The sequence below is a fragment of the Anoplolepis gracilipes genome, chromosome 11, assembly GCF_047496725.1.
Source record: "Anoplolepis gracilipes chromosome 11, ASM4749672v1, whole genome shotgun sequence".
NCBI classification, from domain to species: domain Eukaryota; kingdom Metazoa; phylum Arthropoda; class Insecta; order Hymenoptera; family Formicidae; genus Anoplolepis; species Anoplolepis gracilipes.
Genome location: NC_132980.1, coordinates 1518425 through 1542055, shown reverse-complemented (window position 1 = coordinate 1542055; position 23631 = coordinate 1518425). Strand labels below are relative to the sequence as shown.

The 23631-nt window shown below is 34.7% G+C and overlaps 1 pseudogene; it reads right to left on the bottom strand.

Annotated features, from left to right (window-relative positions):
* Nucleotides 1-5811: 5811 nt before the first annotated feature.
* LOC140671323 (uncharacterized) lies at nt 5812-7362 on the bottom strand (annotated as a pseudogene).
* Between the last annotated feature and the right edge of the window lie 16269 nt (nt 7363-23631).

Genomic DNA, 23631 nt, shown 5'->3' with positions numbered 1-23631 from the left:
AATATGAAAAAATGTTTTAGACTAACGTTGTATGGTTTTGATGGTGCCAGTGATTTGACCTTGAGTAATTGTTTGAAGATCACATGCAGGTCATCTTGAATTTTTTAATTGGAGCACCATATATATTATTGCATATTCTTGTAGCTTATCTCGAGAGCTTTACATAACATTATGATAAAGTATTTTTTCATAAGTACTTTTTGAGTTATCGGCTCAACTTTTGGGTCTTACCTTCACCGGCCGGATCAGCCTCGTGTTTTACTTTCATCAGCCGGTACACACCTTGGATTTAATGCTAATGCCGGTAAATACTGTGATTTTCAACCCTTATAACTCGTAAAGTGCTTAATGAAAAAATACTTTATCATAGTGTTTTAGAAAGCTCTCGAGATGAGCTACAAGAGTATGCAATAATATATAGAATGTTTTGTTTAGAAAACTCAAGATGACTTTCATAAAACCTTCAAACAATTGTTCAAAGTCAAATCAGTGGCACCATCGCATGTCTCCACTGAAACTATACAACTTTTGTCTGAAACATTTTTCATATTTTCCATATTTTTCGAGATATCTGTCTGGCGCGATTAAAATTAAGCACTCTGTATACACAGAGTGTTCTCGTAGAGATGAGCAATTTCTTGTGGACATGTAGAGTTAGTAAAAATAATCCCATAAGTTTCTATAAAATTTTATTCTATAATGCATTTCTACTGAGATATTTGTCTCTAAAGTTTAAATTTCAAAAACATCTTTTTTAAATAACTTTTATATTACTTTGCAGATATAAATAAAATCTTTTTTTATATTATTAAATTAAGATGTTTAAAATAGTACAATACATTTTTTTATATTATCTCGAAGACAATCAGAATCGGATCACCTGTAAGTCTTCTAACTTACAAAACTTTAAAGCCGGTAGGGTTTTTTATTCTTAAAATATATGTTTTTAGATTCTTCTCTAGGAACATCTTTCTTTAAAAAATCTATCCTTGTTTCATTTCGTTAAAATTAACTCTTTTCAAGAAAAACGTATTTGATTGATAGAAAGTAAACCTTTATTCGTAATAATTGAATAATAATTTTTAAAATAGTACAAATTAACATTGTGTACTAAAGAGAGACGACTACTTGAAAAAAATTATTTATCACTGTGAACAAATAAGATTTAATCGTGGAATATTATAGCGGGTGCAACAATTAGCTATTCGTCGTACACGGAAATGCATTAGAGTCGGTGGAAGTCATTACAAACATTTCTTTAATTTGACTAAATTTGTTTTCTTTTAAACAAATTTTAATACATATACTTCTTATGAAAATATCTTTTATAATCATATTTTTGTACACAAGAAAATGTAAGCCCAACATCTTTAAATGAACAGAGTTTGGATTCATTAGACATAGTAAGAGAAGAAGACATTGATAAACAAACATCACAAGAAGTACAAAAAAAAACTTTTTTTTGATAAACTTTCCCAACAAGCTTCTAGTTTTTGAAGAAATACAAAAATTTGTGTTTTAATTATGCTTATTTTTTATTTAAGATGTTTTATTTAGTTTTGCATGTATAAATGTGCAATCTTGAATAAAAAATTTGTATATTGCGAGGCGAAAATTGCACAAATAATTGCACGATTACTTAGGATCTTTATTTTGTTATCTTATGTTATTATTTTTTGCTTACTTATATGCAACATGCTTGTATTTTTGTGTCTATTTTTCGTTTTTAGAATATCGAAACATGATATCACGGAACTTAAAAACATGTCAAGTTAAGGAGAAAGTTTCGATGGGTAGTACATGATGTTATGATTAAACATAAATCTGTAATAGACGTAGTAGCGAAATATGAACTTTATATTGAAACTTTATTATTAAAAATAGATATTTTGAAAAATAAAAGAAAGTATCTAAAAAAGAAAATAAAGTACGAGGCAGCAGTGAACGATGTTGTATCTGAAAAGAAAGGTATAAATAAAGTTATGAAACGCTACCGAGTTAACAAGAAAAGACTTGACGAAGATATAGCTCGTTATAAACATCTTGGAGAAAAATACCAATTTGACAGAGAGGTAAAGCCCAAATGTCAAATAGAGTTCACATTCCTGGAAGAGAAACGGTTTTTAGAAACTTTAGAGATATGGACAAAGGATCGACTTCAACGGAATTCTTACTCTTCCGCAGTACGTGTCTTGGAACGACTATTAAAAGTTGGTTATGAATACGCCAAAGAAAATGGGATAAAATATCTAGAAAGTTGGGTTAAACATGAAGAAGTGGATATATTCTGGCTACGAGAATTTGAACTGGGACACAGTAATTAAATTTATATTCTATTGTATCGTTCTACTAAAGGAGCTTCAAAGATTAAGGCTCCTGAGTAGTCACCGCGGCCATATTGAAATCGTGACGTCACAAGCGAGAAATAGCGAGAAATGACACCCTGATTTATTATATATTGCAACTGACATGTAAATAAAAACATATTTTAACGAAATAATACTACCAATCTCTTCAGCACACCTGTAAAAATGTACGGCTGGTAATCCTTTCTCCTGACAATTGATAAATAACTGTAAATTGAGTCCGAAATGAACCCTTGAAATGCGGAAAAACACGCGATTTGAGAGCTGCTGAAAGGAGAGGAAAATGTTACACAGTTTATTCCTTACACAGCTTAGCAACCGTACATTTTCACAAGTTTCATAAATACGTTGCACATCACAACACTAGTAAAAAGCAAATAATTACGACGTAGGTTGCAACATAAATTGGATTGTCATTTCTCGCTTCTGACATATTTCCCAAAAGAAGGAAAGAGACAGAACTATATGTCGCCACTGTCGACATCAAAGCTTCGCGGCGAGTACTCAGTAGCCTTAAGATAAGTGACGAACAACAACTTTCGTCAACATTTGATAAAAACATTATCAGATCAATAAAAAGTTCTAACATTCTATAACTGACAAATCTTGATTTGTTTTCAAATTTCACTGTAATTGAATGTTGAATAATAGTCTAAGAAGATAATATTTAATATTTTTTATAAATTTATATTTATAATTTTAAAAACACTTTTTAAATAAAAAATTACTTAAATTAATAACAACATCCACAATTTTGTATAAATGCCTAATTTATAAATTCAAAAATTTTAATGAAAAAAGGTATTAATAAAAAAGCTAAAAATTCATTGAGAAGACGACAAGATATATTAAAGTTTTATTTATTGATTTAAAACATAGTAATATAAGTAAAATGCTTTAAATAGTGCGAAAAGTTTTTTTTTAAATATCTTATTTGGCTATTTCTTGCGGCATTTCGGCAAAATGATAATAATTATTTTGAAAATTTGCAGAATATTTATAAGTTTCTTCTTAATTTTTACACTATGTTCTTTTTGTCTTTCTTTCTGCTTTTTATATGTTATAATATATTTAATTAAATAATTATTTGTTGCCCAATATGTATAAATTGATTGTTTATATTTCTGTAAATAGAAACAATAAATAAATTTCAATCCATCAATCACAACCTTCATGACATTTGAATACATAAGCTATTCAAGTTATATTAACAATCGCTATTTTTAATGACATGACACAAGAAACAATATATTAAAATGTTTACAAATTTAAAAATTAAAGAATTGTTGTTGTCTGTATTATATTTTCCCTGTATTGTGTCATATTAACTGCATTTTTCAAATGCAAATCAGCAATATTCACATTCATGAAAGTTTTCTATTTAATTAATATTTGTACGATTTATATTTTCACATAACTCCGTAATGATTGTAATGTGATAAAGATTTAGAATGACTTCGACAAATGTCCGATTAACTTTACAAGTAACGAAATATATGAAATTTTTAGTATAAATAGAATTATTAATTTTTTCTCCGTAAAAAATCAAATTATGGCGACGGATTATGTTTTTTAAGATTAATGACAAATCAAATTAATCAAAGTTAATTTAAATAGTTTTTTTGTATTTTTAAAATAGATTGTAAATTTGATGTCAAAGTTTTTGAACGCAGGATTTTTTATATTTATAAGGTTTTTGTTATTTATATATCAGTTATGACACATTTGTCTTATTTCATTAATAGATAAATATTCTAACATCAAAATATAAATTCTATTATAATTTCTAAGTACTCTGACACATTTTAACACATGAGATCGTATATCAGAAAAGATGTTTTTAAATAACAATTTCTATTTTTGACGTAATGATTTTATACGTGATTAATGAATCATCAAGAACATAATGTTAATAAAACATTTCTTATTTTAAAATTTATAACTATTACTTAAATAATTATTAATATTAATACATATACATATTAATTATAATTTAGTTTATTATTAGATATTTTATAATAATTTCTAAATAATAAAATAATTATATTAATATTAATAATATATAATTTGATTTATATATAATAATAATATTTTATATTAAGATTAATTTTTTTAATATTAATTTGTACATTTTTTGAAAAGATATTTTCATTACTATATATTGTAACAGGTATATGTAAAAATTATTTTGGCAGTTAGTTATTTTTTGCGTTTTAAATCAATTTTCTTTAATAAACACATGTAACTATCAATTAGGTAATGAGAACCATACGCGCATGTTAATGTGTAAATTTCTTTAGAAATTAATTCTTTCCGTAAAATTTGAATCGTGCACATATTTTACTTGGTGTATTTTACTAATTTTTCTTTAACAAAACTTTTAATAATTTTTATATTAATATAAATTAAGTATTTTAAATTTGTATATAAGTAAACAAAAGATTTTGTGCTTTGCATTGACATTTTTGATATCTGTGACTATATGTGTTTTGAGAAATTTTCTTAAAATTTTATCTTGACATTTTAAAAGTTCAAAATATAAACTGAGAAATGCAGTGAGTTTTAAAAGTGATTTGTTGCGTAGCTAGATCAATGCTTTACAAAATGTCTGTAAAAAATATAATTACAATATAGTAAGCAGTTACACGTGACTCAATTTACTTACATAATGTAATTTTAAAATACATTGTAAAACTTATCATATGCATTTCATTATCTAAAATGGTATTATGAGTTTGTAATATATTGACAATTTCTTGAGGATATGTTTTTAAATTATCTGGATAACAATCGGCTACCTGCAATGATACGAAAAAAGGTACGACAAGCGTGTTTATTATATGCATACTTTATTAAAAGAAATTTCTTAAAATTGTAAAAAAAAAGTTATGCAGTTAATATATGTTATTATATAATATTATCTTAATATAAATATATTATATTTATGATAATCACAATTGATAACTGTATCATTGTTTAATTAATATATTATAATATATTTATATATTAATTATATTAATAATTTAATATATATATATATGTGTATATATATATATATATAAAATATATTAATATATTATAATATTATAGGGCGTAGTCGATTTTCGACGAGGTTTGTTCGAAAAAATCATTTCCGAGAATCCCAGATTGCAAGATCGGGAAATCGTTGGAAACGATGTGGAAAGTAACCGGTCTTTCGAAGAGAATTACTGTAATTTCGCCCAGAGTGTAAACAGGATAATTATTTATACCGTTTAATTTTAAGATGTTCGTACGGTTAATACTTATTCCTTCAGGTACGAAGTTTTCTTTAATGACGTTTGGTCCGGATCCTGTGTCTAACATAAAAATTATCTTAATCGTGTCACTTATGGTTATTTGGACGGTAGGCACGCGACTCTGTCGAGATTTACGGTTACAGGTCTTATTTTTGTTTCGGTTTTACCTACTTGACTACTTGAGTTTTGTGTGGGCGCTTTTTTTGTTCGGACCCCTGCTGCGCACCCGATGTCGAGGGGCCATTGTAGATTCCCTGTGCCTTATTTTTCTTTTGATTATTAGCAAGGCGCACTTGGCAATTTTCTAACAGTTGTCCTTGTTCCTTGCAGTATCGACAAAACAAAGAGTTTCCGGTTCTTCCCTGTTGGTTCATGCTGGATCGGCAATCCTTTGCAACATGCCCGTAATTATTACAAATTTAACACGTGGTCTTGGGCCGATTTTCATTTTGTTTCCTCCAACAGTTATTAGCTGAATGTCCAGGTTTTTCGCACCATTGACAAATTATTGAAATTCTATTAGCTATATTGTTCACGTTACCTTGTTGACAAGTTTTTGCATTGTGACCGGATTTTGAACATAATTAACATGTGGTTAATTTTTCTTGTATTATATTGACCGACCGACGGACTTGAGGGTCGCGATACCGGCACTTGTCCGCGGTGTGTCCACGTTTTTTACAAATTTGGCAGATTAAAATGTCCGTTTCTAAATCTGTGCGGTTGTTAGTGGTCTGAGATACCTGTAAATATTTTCTGCAGTCATTGGCCACGTGCCCTTGCTTATAACAGATTTGACAGATTTCTCTTGAGCTGGCGTTCTTTTGTCTTCCTGAGTGGTCCGTTTCCTGTCGTAATTCTGTCATTTCCCGAAGCTCTCTCTCTATTCTTAAAGCGTCGGCTACTGTCGCATTTACTTCTAAAGTTTTCGAAATTCTTTACTCGATTTCTGGTTTTAATTCTTTAATGAAGCATTTGTTCATGTCTTTTTCTAATGATGCCTTAATACTCTGATCAATCGCAATATTTCCCGCGGTTTTATATGCTTCTAAAATTTGTTTTCCTAGGAATTTAACTCTGTTTGCGTATGTTACTACATTTTCATCGCCTTTTTGATATATACACTCTAATTCTCCTTGCAATTGATAAATATTTTTAGTTGGTCCGTATATCTGCTTTAAATAAGTGGTTAATTGTGAAATGCTATCAAAATTTTGATCTTGTATCGTGCGACGGGCCTCACCGATTATCCTCGTTCTTATTATTCTAGTTAGCTGTGGTTCTGTTTCTTTAGATAGCATAGATTTTGCTTCTTTACATCCTTCGATAAAATAATTTAACGGAATATTTTGACCGTCAAAATAAGGAACGGCCTCGACCGCGTATTTAAGAGTAGCGAAAGGATTATTCTGCGTCATGGTGTTATCGTAAAAATTTTCTAACTCTATTTCAATTTTAGATTCGGCGCCGTTTACAGGTATATCGCTATCGGACGTGCCACTGGTATAGGAATGTTGTTCATTACTTGTCTCAGTGGTTATTTCGATTGAAGAAAAATTAATAATTTTCGAAGATCGTGTGGAAGTAGATGTAGTAGGTGTTGAAGTGTAAGGTGATTCTGGTTTATCGAATTTCGGCCGTTTGTGTTTCTCTAGCGCTAATTGAAAATTTCGTTCTACTTCGTCTTTATCGGTTTGCCCTCTAGTCCCTTTACTCATTCCTGCTTAAAATCACACATTTCAATCAATCCCGGACGAGCCTCCAATTTTTCAGTATGTTACGTCCAGGCCCGTGGAAAGGATGGGTCAGAGGAAGGACGTAACAGGAACTGTTCCGATGTCAAAAGTATCGACGAGTGACTCGGTCGAGCGAGCTGCAGGTTAGCAAACAGGTAAACGACGGATGTCGTTATTACTCTGTTATGCGAACACTCTCTCGGTGATCCTTTTTTAGTAAAAGAATCGAATCTCTTTTACGCGGGACAGGACCAAGTGTGATCTTTCGCGTGGAGAGAGTGAAGGAATTAAATAAGTTTACCGATTATTTAATTTTTAGATTAACATTTATTCAATTAATTCCTAACGTTATACATATGATCTTATTGTTTAGAATATTAATGTCAGCCTTAAAATTATTTGTATGAGTGTGTGTGTGCGTGTGCGTGTGTGCGTGTGTGTGCGTGCGTGCGTGCGTGCGTGCGTGCGTGCGTGCGTGTGTGTGTGGATCGCGGGTTACATAAGTACGGAGATCATCAACCAGAAAAGAAGGGGAACGAGTGCGATTTTAAAGATTTTATTCTGGTTGGTATTCGTTACAATAGTTAATAAAAAAAAATAATAATAAAGATTTACGAAAAGTGTAATATGTGTTACGGCGTGATTTCGCACACGGTCGTGTCGTCCAGTCTATGGTCTCGGTTAGCTCGCGAGAATCGGCGGGTCGACGCGATTTTAGGCACTTTAATAAAAGAACAGGGTTGAATAAAGGGAAAAGAAACGACGGTAAAAGAGAGAAGAAAAATAGACTTACTACTAGGCAGATTCGTTGCGTTTTAGCTGCTGGTCAGGTTGTGGCCCAGTTGTGGCTCTTGCTCGGCGGGTGGTCGTTGTTGGGCACTGACTCTAATAGTTTTCAAGACTTAATCAGAACTCCCGATATGTGAAACGAATTCTTTGGGTAAGCGAACGACCGAAATAAGAATATAACTGTGCCGAATGAATCTAACGCTGTACTATCGACTGATTTGAATTTTGTGTGTCTGTAATACGCGAGTCTTCCCTTTTTATATTAAATCTTGAGGGCGTGTTAACAATTTTGGGCGGGAGTATTTTTGAAATTTTGACGTGTAAAAAGCTGTCGTTCGATGAGATCTTTCTCTTCTTTATTTTTGGTTGTTGCTGATTGGTGAGCTCTGTACGGCCTCTTAGGAAATTTGAAGATTCTTCATTTGGTTATCTCCTGGGATTATGCAGCTGTTTTTCATTTATTTATTTATTAAAGGGATCTCGCTATCGATCCTTTTCGGTGATTTCTTTGAACATCGATTTCAATGTTTAAAACATTTTTTCGTTCCGCGGCCCTTTTATAACTGGTCGGGCAATTATTGCTTCATTTTTATAGGAGGTAAAGACGTGGAGCTGACAGTGCGTAGTGGCATTATTTGTTTCTTTCTTAAGATTATGCAACTGTGTTTGTCTATTTATTCATTTACAGGATCTCATTATCGGTCCTTTCCTGTCGTTTCTTTTGACATCGTTTTCAATGTTTAAAATATTTTTCGTCGCGCGATCCTTTTTGTGACCGATCGGACGATTATTGTTTCATTTTCGTGGGAGGAAAAACGTGGAGCCGACAGGACGTAATAACAGCAATTTGGTAATTCTTGATTTTTGTTTTATTTTAACATGTAAAATTATCACTTAAATTTTGTTCTACCTGTCGAACATTTTGTATATGCCCAATGTTGCCTCAATTTTATTCTTCTTGATTTTTGTTTTATTTTATCATGTAGAATCATTTTTTAAGTTTTCCCACCTATTGTCGAACAACTTGTGTATGTGCGTGCGTGCGTGTGTGTGTCTATATATATATATATATATATATATACAGACAAAAAAAATATATATACGGACACATACACACACATATATATATATACAGGGTGGACTATTTTAATCCATCCAGTCGAAAATCTCGAAAACCAAGCTCGGGAGAGAAAAATGTTTCAGACAAAAGTTGTATGGTTTTGAGGGGGCCATAAGATGGCACCATTGGTTTGACCTTAAAAATTCATTTGAAACTTGAAGTGACCTTTACGTGACCTTCAAATGACTTTTCAAGGTCAAACCAATGGTACCATCTTATGGCCCCCTTGAAACCATACAACTTTTGTCTGAAACATTTTTCTCTCCCAAGCTTGGTTTTCGAGATTTTCGACTAAATGGAATAAAATAGTCCACCCTGTATATATATATATATGCGTGTGTGTGTGTGTATCTGTATATATATATATATTTTTTTTTCTGTATGTATATATATATATATATATATATATATATATATAGACACACACACGCACGCACGCACGCACACACACATACACACACACACACAAGTTGTTCGACAATAGGTGGGAAAACTTAAGAAATGATTCTACATGATAAAATAAAACAAAAATCAAAAAGAATAAAATTGAGGCAACATTGGGCATATACAAAATGTTCGACAGGTAGAACAAAATTTAAGTAGTAATTCTACATGTTAAAATAAAATAACAATCAAGAATGACCAAATTGTTGTAAAAGCTTCGTTTTTTAGTTAGAAATTATTTAAAAATTTATGTGAAAGCCTGAAGTAAGGTAATCCGCAATATTTTTGCCTTGCGTAGGTTATATCGACTGAATAGCTTTTAAAATACTTCGTGACTCAAAAGTATACTACGAATTGCCGAGATGGATACCTTTGAATATTAAGTTTTAATTTTATAATTAATTTTATAATATTATATTAATTTTTTTTTATAATATTAAGTTTTACTTGAAATCAGTGATGTTTTAAAACTTACTGATAGATATTGACTTATTTAAAGCATCACAAAATTCAACAAATTCTGGTTCGATATCTAATGAACTTAATTGATTACTTTGATATAACTAGATTTATTTATTATGAAACTAAATTTGATATAACCGTATTTGTTTGAATTTGCAACTCGTACGGAACATTTCTATTATTAAATCTAGATACTTTAGGTATTCTTGCTTGTACACCGTCTAAGTAAAGAATCTAACTTACAAAATTTTGTGTAATTAAATATTAAATTAAGAAATTTAATAATAAATTAAGAAATACATACAAATATATATTAATTTATACTATAACTTATTAATTAATATTAAATATTAAAAGTTTATTAAATATATTTCGATAATAATATTATAATATAATATGTTTAAGATTTTTTTTTATTCTTTATATTTAATTTTTTTATATATTTAATATTTATATTAAATGTTAAAAATATTATCATATTTTATAATTATTATATATACCCCGAAAGAAAAACATTTATAAAAATTAAATCTGATATGAAATTTTTATGATTTGCAATTATATAGATATATTTTAACAAATAAATGTAAGAATATTGTTCTTTTAAAAAATATTGACAATTATTTATTTAATTGTATTAATAGTTATTTAATTAATTTCTAAATTTTATATACATATATATACAGGGTGTCCCAGAACAACCTTCCATCCGTAAAATGACGTATTTCTGACACAATTCTAAGACAATTTTTTCTTTACCAAAATTTGATTTGAAGCGTAGTTTTTGAGTTATAAGCAAAAATAGTTAGCAAATCATATGTTGTTTTGGTAAAGAAGAAAATGTCTTATAATTACGTCAGGAATAAGTGTTCTTTAAAATAACGTCGGAAGCTGCGATCAGCTGATTGTTACACGCGATGTGTGTATGGCTGAGTGTGTGTGTAAAAGAAAGGAAGGGAGGGAGGGAAGGAGGGTGGGAGGGAAGGAAGGAGGGAGGGAGGGAGGGAGAGAGGGAGTGAGTGAGTGAGTGAGTGAGTGAGTGAGTGAGTGAGTGAGTGAGTGAGTGAGTGAGTGAGTGAGTGAGTGAGTGAGTGAGTGAGTGAGTGAGAGAGAAAAATAACCGTCTTCGCGACGGCGACGCTCCTTCGATTGTCATCGACATTGTCGTCGACGACTTCAGACCGATCGATATATTGATTTTCCAGCTCAGCTGACAGACACATCGCGTGTAGCAATCAGCTGATCGCAGCGTCCGACGTTATTTTAAGGAACATTTATTCCTGACGTAATTATACACCATTTTCTTCTTTACCAAAATTTTATTTAAAGCATAATTTTGTGTTATAAGATAAAATAGTTAGCGATTTTGACTCATGCGGCGGTAATCACTCGTCGGACGGTCAGCTGCGCCCGCGCTCGCGGTGCGCCGCGCCGCTCCTGGCTGCCTTCTATACTCGACGCGTGATTTGCTAACTATTTTCGCTTATAACTCAAAAACTACGTTTTAAATCAAATTTTGGTAAAGGAAAAATTGTCTTAGAATTGTGTCAGGAGTACGTCATTTTACGGACGGAAGATTGTCCTGGGACACCCTGTATATATTATAAAAATAAGTAATTATATACATAATTATCCTGGAATTATAATATAAAAATATCATCATAAAATATTACACGTCAAGTATAGCAAAATTGTTCAATTTTTAATAAATCTTATATACAAAATTTTATTCTGACAAATTGTTATGTTAAAATGTTATGGCAAATCATATTAGTGCAATTATTAAATTTTTTTTTTAATTATTATACTATTATATACAATTTGTAAATCAGGGTATATATAAAAAATAAATATTACTTACATGATTCAATTTAATATGAGGTTCAATATATGTAATTACAATACATCATTCCATGCAACAATTTGTACACGCCGTCCGCTATTGTTATTTAAATAAAATTTAAAAACTTTATATTGTTACTTGTCACCGACAAAGCGTGGGGTTTCAATGCCATCTAAAAATCCTACTATTTCACTGTAGAAGTAAAAAAGAAACTTAAATTGTTTTCATATTATAATTACGTATAATAATTATTAACATTGTATATACAAACATATGTATATATTTACACATATATATAATTATACAAGGTGATTGTTAAGTCAAATCAGTCGTATACAGGTAGAGTATGGTAAACTAAATCTAAAAATTTTTTATCATTTTGCAATTTTTGCAATAATAATTAAGATATATTATTGAAAAAGATAGATGAATAATTGCACGTTATAAACAGCTAGACTGAGATGTATATTCTAGGCATAGATGAGAAACATGGACTGTACTATTTGTATTTAAATTGTACATTAAATGTGTTCGGAAAAAATGAGAGAAAGGGCGAGAAAATGGCAAATCTTTTTCTTTTTAATATAATATACATTTATGATATATATTAATATACATTTATAATTCATATTAATATACATTTTTACAGTTAATCGACAGCACTTTATAGTTCAAAATTTAAAGATGTAACAAAAATAACAGAACTATGTATGTGTGTGTATGCGTATTTATTTAAAATTTTAATTAGTAAAAATTAAATAAAATTTTAGTACTTACATGATTGAGTCAAAAATTTGTAAATTATCTAAAATTTCATTTGAAGTTAAACCTTGCATACCATCTAATTTTTCAATTTCGTCTTTAATAGTTTCCAATCTATTTACATTTAAATCCATTTTTTAAATGTGACTTTTATAAATGAAATTTAAAATTTTTCTCTATAAATTTTATAAAAAATTATATTAACGTTTAAAAAAATTATATCTGAGAAGAATTATATATTTAAACCTCGTGCCTTTAATGACAGATATTCTGATCAGTTTAAAGAAAATAAGACAAAACTAATTAAATCTAAGTCAATATTTCTTGGAAATATTTTGTACTTTCCATAGTATTCGACTTATAAATAATCATAAAATCACATTGTACAATAATATGATATTTGTAAAAATTAGTATGTAATAAATATATAATATGTAATAAATATTTATATAATATAATATTAGAATTGTAAGAATTGTATATAATATATTAATATAAAATATAAATATATAAAATATATAATAAATATATAATATATTATTCTTCAATTATATATTATTCTCTCTTCCTTTTCTTTCTGTCTTGCTTCTATTGCTTTCTTCGTTTATTTTTCTACTTTTTCTCTTTTTCTTTCTCTGAGAATATATATATATATATATATAAGTAGTGTTATAGTGGGGATTCTAAGCCATGGGGCGCTGAGGGGAGTGCGGGGACGGGGGTATCTGAGAGGCGCAGGGGTCTGTTAGGGAAAGGGGGGGGAAGGGTCCTACACACGTTCGAAAGTAGATGTTTATCTTTGCAGTTGATTTTATAGCCGGGGGGGGGGGTATTTTAGAAGTCATAAAACTGTTTTTTTTTTCTAGTTTTATGATCATTTTATGACCATTAGAATATTATGAAAAAAGAGATTTTAAGCGCCGACGTTCGGCAGCTTTGTACCCTTGCGGAAAATCTCCCATAAAACTGGAGCAAAATATCTTCCATAATTTTTAGGGAAAGAACTGCAAGATGTTTATCTTTGTAGTTTATTTATAGTCGGGGGACATTTTAGAAACCATAAAAGTGTTTTTTTTCTTTTTTTTTCTAATTTTTTATAATCATTTTATGACCATTAGAATATTATGGAAAAAGAGATTTTAAGCGCCGACGTTCGGCAGCTTTGTACCCTTGCGGAAAATCTCCCATAAAACTGGAGCAAAATATCTTCCATAATTTTTAAGGAAAGAATGCAACGCACCAGCGCCAACATTCGGCTGCTCGAATTTGAGAATCTGTCTCCGCGTTAAAACGTATTCAACAGTCGTCGAGTGTCTTTCGATTTAGTGCTAAAATGAATATAGAAGATGTGATTGTCATCGAAGACAATGAAGACAATGAAGATGTGGTTATCATCGACGACAGCGATGAAGAAGTGGAAATAGTGAATGACTCTGATTATGAGAGTGATCCGGAAGACTATTTAAATGAACAAATAGTGCCGTTAGTGCGTGAAGATTTACGAATTATAACTGAACGGCAGGAAATGTGTAACATCATATTTTATTACGAAGTAAAAAAGTATGACAACGACGAGGAAAATAGTGAAAAATTTTGTTCGGGATGTTTCATCGAAGTTCAAGATTCATATACACAAGGTAAAATTGTGTATAAACATGAAACAGGACAATATATTTATCACGGTTGGAACTCGTGTAATAATTGTGGACACTCACTGTGCCAAGTAATAGCATGTAGTGTGTGCCGTTTTTGTGCGCAGCAATAAACTTTTGTAGACATTTGCTAGGATTAAGTGCTGTGAAAAATGGTGACCAAAAAACTATTGAATGCGGTGGTGGAGTTTCAACGAAATCGCGAACTTGACATAAAAAATTTCTCAACAGTGATCTTTAAATACAAAGTTATATATGGACGAATGAAAACAACAGACTAAGGGGAAAGCCTTGCGAGAATTGCTGTTTACCAGGCGGAAATCGGCAAGCATGTCCTGAGCAGTTACAAGAAATCCATCGGGAAATCCGTCAACATATCGATAACATGTTGTATCTACAACATGTTATCGACAATGATCCAGATTCTGATACTGATTCTGATCAGTAATTGTAAGTAATCCTTGATGTGTAAGTATTCTTTTTCAAATTATGAAAATATTAATAAATTTTTTTTTTTCTGTTATGCAGGAGCCCTACCTGGACGCCACCACGATCGCCCGGTCATCCCCTCCAGCGCCTCGCAGCAGCAGTCGCCGTCGTGCCGTACCGCTCGACCATCGGCGTGCAATCTCTTATATATTTTTTTTTTTTTTTTTTTATATCTTTTTCTTTTTATTTTTATTTTTAAATTCACACACACACACACAGATTTTTGTAAATAAACACACACACTTTTTAAATAAAAAAAATTATGTTAAAACACATATAATTGCTTGCTTGCGCTTCCTTCATCTATCCCATCCTTCTTCCTTCATATACTAGATATAATTAGATATAATAACTTAATATTTTAATATAAAAAGAAAAAAAAAGAAAAAAAATAATAAAAAGGAAGAAAAAAATAATAAAAAGAAAAAGAAAAAAAATTATAAAAAGAAAAAAGAAAAATAATTACTGTTTGCGTTCTCGCTTTCCTTCACCTCGCGCTATCTCTTTCTTTCCTAGCGTTTACTCTCTCGCTCTCCTTCGCCTCGCGCTATCTCTTTCTTTCCTAGCGTTTACTCTCTCGCGGTCCCTAGCTTCGCATCTCCCTTCCCAGCATGACGTCATTCCCCGCAACGAGCTACATATGAGAACTGGGACTGTTTACGGGTGGGAGGAAGCACGGATGGGAAATGCGTGTGAGTAAATTATATCATGATTTAAATTTAAAAAAACTTTATTCTTCTCTTTTATATATATATATTTTTTTTTTTATTACATATTGTGACTAAAAACTAAAGCTACCAGTTCGCAATCGACGAGTTGATGTTTATTGAAGGCGTCGCTGGCGCATATTACATTTGACACTTTTTTATTATCCGTTATAGTGGACGCGATATTGGAGAATTGCGTAAACTTAGTATCGACTGTCTCGGTGATTCTAACCAATCGATCAAAGGTTACATCGATGCATTGATCGAGATTAAACATACGGTGTAACATCGGTTCAATCATCATCATGCGTACGTTTAAAGATTCGAGACTTATAAGTTTAGTATCGTTAATCGTATGAACTCGCACTGTTAGCGGTCCAACGCTTATAAAATTATAGGTATCTTTAGAGTCCTTTCGCAGTAAATCGTGAATATTGCGACGTTGCTCGTAGAGTCCCTTCCACGTTTCGAGAGATAATACCAGTTCCTTTCCTTGATGATCTCCTATGACAATTTCCACGTAACTCGGTGTACCCACGTTGATACCAATTTCAAGGAATTTGAATTCCGTGGTTGTCAATGCGTATCGTCTACTTAGTATACGAATCGCACGACGCTTCAACGAAATGCTGTAGAAAAATAAAATAAAAAAAAAATTAGTTTAAAAACAATTTGTGAAAAAATAGAAAGAAGTTAAACAAAAACTTACTTGTCACATTTGTTCTCAAACAATAGAGTTTCATAACGATTCGGTACGTAATTATTCACGCTTCTGCTGGGGCCGCCACTGCTTCTTTCGACGTAGTACATATTTCCAGATTTCAAAAGTGGACCACTTTCACGAACGGTTAACGCAACACTGACCGTATGAAGAATCAAATATACGTGACATCCCGTTTTTCAAAGTAGTGGGAGATTAGTGGTAAATGTGGTGGGAGATTCTAGAATACTTTAGTGCTCTGAAATTTTTAGAAGGGAGAGAGAGACGATACTCGGATAAAAAGAATTCTTAAATGACTCGTGAGGGAGGGAGGGAGGGAGGGAGGGAATGAGGAGGGGGAATAAGAAATAAAACATATTAGTGTTTAAATATTTTATTTTTCCAAATCTTGCAATTCTTTCTGGCGTTGCGACCACCAGTTAAATATTTTAAATACATTTTGTAATGCGCAATTCTTAACATGTTTTTCACATCGTATAGTATTTTTAACATCTAGATTATTTAGAGATTCGATATCGTCGTAATCAGCATCCAAGGTCTCAATGATTAAATTTTCTCTCACATCGTCGCCGAGCATATTAGCAAGCCATTCTCGTTTCTGGCATCCTTTAACGTATACGATACACTGCATTTTATCATCTTCTTCTTCAACTACAGCTGTTGTAATCAATCGTTTCGCCATGCTGTACGCAACGATTCCATCCTCCCATTGTAGTCCATGATGATTCGCCATCAACCATGAAGCTTGACACTTTTCGGATTTTGTAAGGAGATGCCATGGTATAGGACTCCGAAAAATGTAGTGTGCGAGAACAGTTCCTCTTCTCAGCACCGCCACCTCCTTTGCGATGAATTTATTCGAAACGACAAATCCTTGCAGATCGACAAACGTTGGTACAGACATGATGAGATCTCTTTTCGTCAGTTAAGAAGAATGACAACCATCTCGTAACACTCGGATTTATATCCAGCTTTCCCTCTCTCTAAATTATTGTCGCAAACACTTAGGTAATTTTGCGCACAACGTTGGTCAACGGGTTGTACTGGATTACGCGATCGTGTATGATGAGACAGTACGCAGTCGTATTATTAGCCACATTCTCCTTACACTCAAATTCCAATCGCACATCCACGGTTGCACTCTTGACCGATTCGTTTTGTCGAGAACAATCGATGATCACAAACGGACCGAACTGTAGAAACAGTGAGACAATGAGAGTCGGTTCGAGGTACTCGTATCCGTAATAGTTTTTGCAGAAACACGCGTACGTGTCGTACAAAATCGACCATCTGTTTTTATCGAAATCCAGATTTATGTCATCGTACGGATAACATTCCGAGTTCAGATAGAGTTTCACGTTTGTTAATTTACAGTCGTCGAATTTACTCGCATCTTCGGACATAACATTCTTCCGGCCTGTCTGCAGAGCAAAGATAACGTATCGTGGTTTCTCCAGCTGAGTCGCGGTCTTAATGGCCCACGAATGTTTGGTTGTACGCTGCAACAGCGGAAACTCGTACAGATCCCACGAGCGAAAACCCATGCTGAGGTAGCGTCCGCTTTCCAGAGCGCGCAGCATAGACAGCTTTTTAATTTCACTCAACAACACATGTGGCATTCGCCATTGTATCTTGAATATGTTGATCACAGGCTCCAGCGTCGAAGCTCCAAGCAGACAATTGTTGTCATTGCGCGATTGTATTAAGATCAATTCGTGACGAGCGTTAATTACTATGCGTCTGTAATCCTCGCAAAATCCCAATAACATGTAGAGCGGTACGCAAAAATTAAAGTGTCCATCCACAATAGTTGGCTCACTCCAGCCAGCATTTCTCATAATCACGCTTCTATCGGATGATATTGTTACATAGTTTTTGAGCATACTTGTTATTCCCACGTTTCTATTTCGATCAATCTCCACACCATCGAGTTCATATCGAATCTCGTCAAACATGAATGCAACGCAATTATTTTGCAGTACTACATTGAATCCTCCAGCTGGCTTCTTTATCTTTAATTCTCCCTCGATGTATAAGAAACTCTCGTACGGCAATGTATACAGATCCTGTTGTTGTATGGGTATTCTTATCTCATCACTGTATCCGAACGTTGTGTTGGCGAATGGGTTATAGGAGTGAGTCTCAATCTTGACGATGCGATCGTCAAAGATTGGCTCATCCGCGATGTCGAGAATGTCAGTCATCGTTTAAATGTTTCGCACCACGAATCCCAAAGATTGTAAAAACGCAACGTTTGATGCGTTCAATTTCTTTTTCTTAGTGCCGGATGATTGGATATTAGCAAATGTCGATGTTGTTGTCGCTGACGTCGTAAAGATTGTATTGTCTCTCACGTCTTTCGATCCGTTCAACACGAGCATCACACGCTAATTTTACCGCCGCCGCCGTACATGCAATCTAATGGTGATCTCTTCTCCTCGAAAATCGAGTAATCGTCCTTCCTGGTCGACAACGCGTAACGTTAAATCCGTAATGCACCGCACGATGATCGGTAGGTAAATGATGTGCGCCGGTGTTTCCGATATCTTATATCCTGGTGGTACCCTCGGTGAAAATTCGTGTATCGTATGAACGAGTTTGCCGTTGTTGTACGCACCCGCGGTCACATTACATTCGACGCGGATAATGTTCACGTTGATAATGTTAATCGGCACGTCCGACTCGTACCATTTTCGCGGCTGCAGTATACGGTTCGAGAATCCTAGCAGCGATCCAATATTGTTAGGCTTGCTAAAATTTAATCTGTAGGCGCATTTGATCTCGCTCCTCATCGTATTGTAATTAGCGCGGAGCACTATAGGCCATTCTCCAGGCTCAAAGTTATCGTCGTCGTCAGTGTGTTTTTTATCACCATCACGAACTGTGTGTTGCGAACGTTTTCGTAAAATTGTATGTTTCAAAAATTCATTTATCGCTTGCAGCTCGTACGATCCCTCGGGAATCGTAATTTCCGCATCGTCTTTGCCAAAGTAAAATTTATTATTCGAGGAATTCACGTTCGATATCGTGTGATAACTTTCAAAATCCGCTAGACCAAGCTCGTATTCACCGTCGCTTAAATCTACGTTAGGAAAGTAGTTTGCCGCGAGAACGCTGCTCTTTCCAGTCAGCGTGAATGTCATAGACATGTTGGCCAAACTGTTTAACGAATACTAAGTTAAATAGCACAATGTATGTCTTTAAATTCGCGTGCATCGACCGTTCGGAGAAACTGCAAGCACAATTGTCCACAGATGCTTTGATTATAAGTTTGATAGGATGTGTGATTATATTCTATTTTTGTCACATTTAAATATCGCACCAATTCATTCGGCGGTCGAAGATTGCCAAAACTATCAAAATATATAGCACAATTCCCCCTCTTTGCATACGCTACCCAGTGAGTACCCGAGCCTTTAGCGTTATTCAAATTTATGATCCCGCTCTCGTTTCGATATATACCACCGATCGGTAATGAGTTACGCATAAAAACACCTCTAAAATATGGAATGTGCATACGTTTTGCTAGTTGCAGCAATTGTACGTTGGTAGTTACGCCCTCTGGCATTTTTAGCGTCTCTTTGACGTTTTTTTTTTTTCTTCTTTTTCATTGAGACTCCTCGTCCGTATTTGTATGGTGCGAGATACAATCCGCGACCTTCCATGGCACGATTGTGACGTAGCATTTCTTGAAACTGATGTTGTGTAGCTTTTCCATCGTTCACCATCTTTGCTACACCAGCCGCTCCACCAATCAGAGATCCGAGAGCGCCCAACAATGGTAGAATCGGTAATACACCCCCGCGTTTCGCTACCGGAAGTATTCGTTTTTTCACCATCTTTTTCTTCGTTTTCGTCTTTAGACCCATACCGAACTTCGTTTTGGTTTTCATCGCTGTCCAGACAGCTGTGGCTGCTCTCTCACCGAGAGACGAATCTTTCGCAGTGATGCGAGTTTGCGCCTTTTTGGCGAGTATCCTATCCGCCGCGTGCCTTTCGGCAAGATCGTTACTCCGAAAGTACGCTATATCGTGTTCACGACACGCTGCGTCCAATGGGTTGATACCTCGATCACCTCTAGCCAATCGTTCTTCTAGCCGCGTGCCCGGACCGCAAAACTGGTATCCAGGAATATGTAATTCGATAGAAAGCGCGTTTATTGCACGATTTAATAGACCTCTGCTTATTTGTGTTAACATTTACGACAATCTTTTATCATTGGCGCTGGACCGTCAATGTGCGTTTGTTGCCACGGTTGATTGTAATGTTCGAAACAGCGACGATAGGTCTGAACCTCCGAATCCGCCTTTATGTATTCCGGAAGTTTGTCCCACACGTAGTGGACGTGATTGCCACACATTCGCAATAAAACTGCTTTAGATACAAACTGTAGCTGTTCGGCACTCAAATCGAGAATATCGTAAGGACTTGATAGCAGGACAAACATTTTTTCGTTACTGAACACTTTGTAGTTCCGCGCAGCTATAAATAGACAGGCGTGCGATCCGAATCGGAAGTGGGAAAATGAAATTCGTGCGACAACCTTTCGCGATACGCGTGACAAATTACGACGTCAGATTACGCTCGATGGGTGACAATGCGGAGATGCGTAGACACGGTACGATGCTGCCGAATACTATACGCGCAATCGTTTGCGGCCCCTCGAATTGCGGTAAAACTAACGTGTTGATTAGTTTGATAGAAAGCCCGCACGGCGTCCGCTTTGAAAATGTGTACGTGTATTCAAAGTCACTGCAACAGCCAAAATATCAATATTTGGAGAATTTGTTAACGTCGATCGATGAAATCGGCTATTTTACATTCTCCAATAACAGTGACGTCATTCCACCGAGCGAAGCACGTCCAAACTCGATTTTCGTTTTCGATGACGTGGCGTACGACAAACAAAATACGATAAGAGAATATTTCTCAATGGGACGCCACTCGAACGTCGACTGCTTCTATCTCTGCCAGACATACGCGAGAATACCGAAACATCTTTTACGCGACAATGCGAACCTGCTAATCTTGTTTAAACAGGATGGCACCAACTTGAAACACGTGTACAACGATCACGTGAATACCGACATGTCATACGAGGATTTCAGTGAGTTATGTCGTACTTGTTGGCAGCAAAAGTATGGATTTCTCGTGATAGACAAGGATAGCTTGCTTACAAACGGGCGATACAGAAACGGATTTAACGTGTTTGCGATACCACAAAATGATTAGTCGTTGCCTACATTCTGTCGTGAGGGGTGAAACGCGAGCGTTCAACACTCTCTATCGATATGGCTGGGAGCGATAATATTCGCGAGCGTGAAAAGATGGCGAAGGAGATTGCGAAAACGAGCGAATCGATCCGCAAGAAACATCGCGCTTTGAAGACCGGTAACATCGATGACGATATCGCGGTCAAGACCCATTTTAAACCTATTATCGAGCCGCTGCAAAAGATTGTCGACAACTCGTTCGCGGTGAAAAATAAGTCGGAGAGTAGCGCAAAGATTAAAATCAAGCGATACAAGGAGGATGAGAAGGAAGAAGCTAAAGATGAGAGAAAGAGAAAGAGGAAGATGCGACACCGAAAAAAAGGAAACAATCGGACGTTTTACTGTATGAACCGTCGATAGCCTCTACGCCGTTAACCGCACCAACAAGCGTAAACGAAGATGTTTTCGAAACCTCGGGCAACATGCTCGAATCATCGTTTGTTCGAAACAAGTTACAAACGCCGGAAGTTCAAGAAACGTTGCGGGAGTACTTTGGGCCACTTGGGCAAAAGTACATAGGCGCTTTGTTTAGTGGCGACAAAAATCACGAGATTGATCATGTGTATGGAGTCTATTTTGACAGAAAGAATGAACTGCGACTCGGCAACAAACAATTCAACATCAACAAAGATGATTCTATTATCATAGACGACGTGCGGTACATTGGAACGCCAGGATTGTACGAGTTGATCTTCAAGAGAATTCCCGATGACGAACTTTACACGAGGGGGGACGATTTGGAAAAATACAAGAGCATATTATTGGTGACGAACGCGCATAGACGCGATTATGATGCGCAGGGCCATTTGAAGAGTAACAGGGGGTACAAGTACAAACATATAATTGCACCGTTGATGTCGCTCGAATCGAAAAATACAAAATCTGGAGGGGAGATATCTATGCCTCGCGCTATGACGCTAACCAACAATATGATTGATTACGTGTACTGGGACAATCCCAACGAACTAGTGGATCGGCTACGATTTCTCAACGCTTCGCGCCAAGCTGGTCACAACGCTCACGACAACGAGATCCAGTCGATCATCGAGGAACTTCGTGAAGCAGGAATTATTATAAATTAAATGGTGTCTCGACAAAACTAATCAGTCGATCAGCGTTGCGTGACACTTTACGAAGCATCAGAAAAAATGCCTATCAACAAATTTGGATTATTCGATCCAAGAAATGATGCAACCGGCACAAACGGTTCTTGGGATAGATTGGTAAAAAGTTATGTGCACGAAAACGCTTTGTGTCGTTACAGACTTCGATGCAAGGTCACGTAAGATTCGCCGTGTAGCGCAACCAGAGGCTGACACCGATGCCGTCAACAAACTGTACGTGGAGTCCTGCGTTAAAAGATTAATGAATCAACAGAAAGAATCAGACGAGAAGCTGATTTCGCTTGAGAAGGACGTGCGAGCAATACAGATTGTGCTAAACGAACTTCAATGCCCGGCTAACGCTAACTCAGAAACAGCTATCAACCTAAATGAGCATCAGTGAACGGGTTAGGAGCGGCTATCAAACGGTTATCGAACAGCTACGAAGGATTATAGAACGGCTGCGAACAATTATCGAACAGCTACGAAGAATTATCGAACTGCTATCTAAACTACAATGAGTGGCAGTGGCAGTGGCAGTGAACGACCTAGCAGCAGCTGCAACAGCTTCGAACGAGGCTATCAGCATCTCAAGCAGGGCTGCGAACGAGGCTACGAACACGTTCTTAACGGCTACACTCAAGGTTACAAACAACTCAAGAACTCCTACGATCGGTCAAAAGACGTCTGTGAACGAGGCTACGAACGGGTCAGAAGCGGCTACGAACGAGTCAAAAACGACTGTGAAAAAGGCTGCGAACGGGTCAAGAACGATTTTCGAATGGGTGAAGGACGGCGATGAACAGGTCAAGAACAGGTCAGAACAGGTCAAGAACAGGTCAGAACAAGTCAGAACAGGTCAAGAACAGGTCAGAACAGGTCAAGA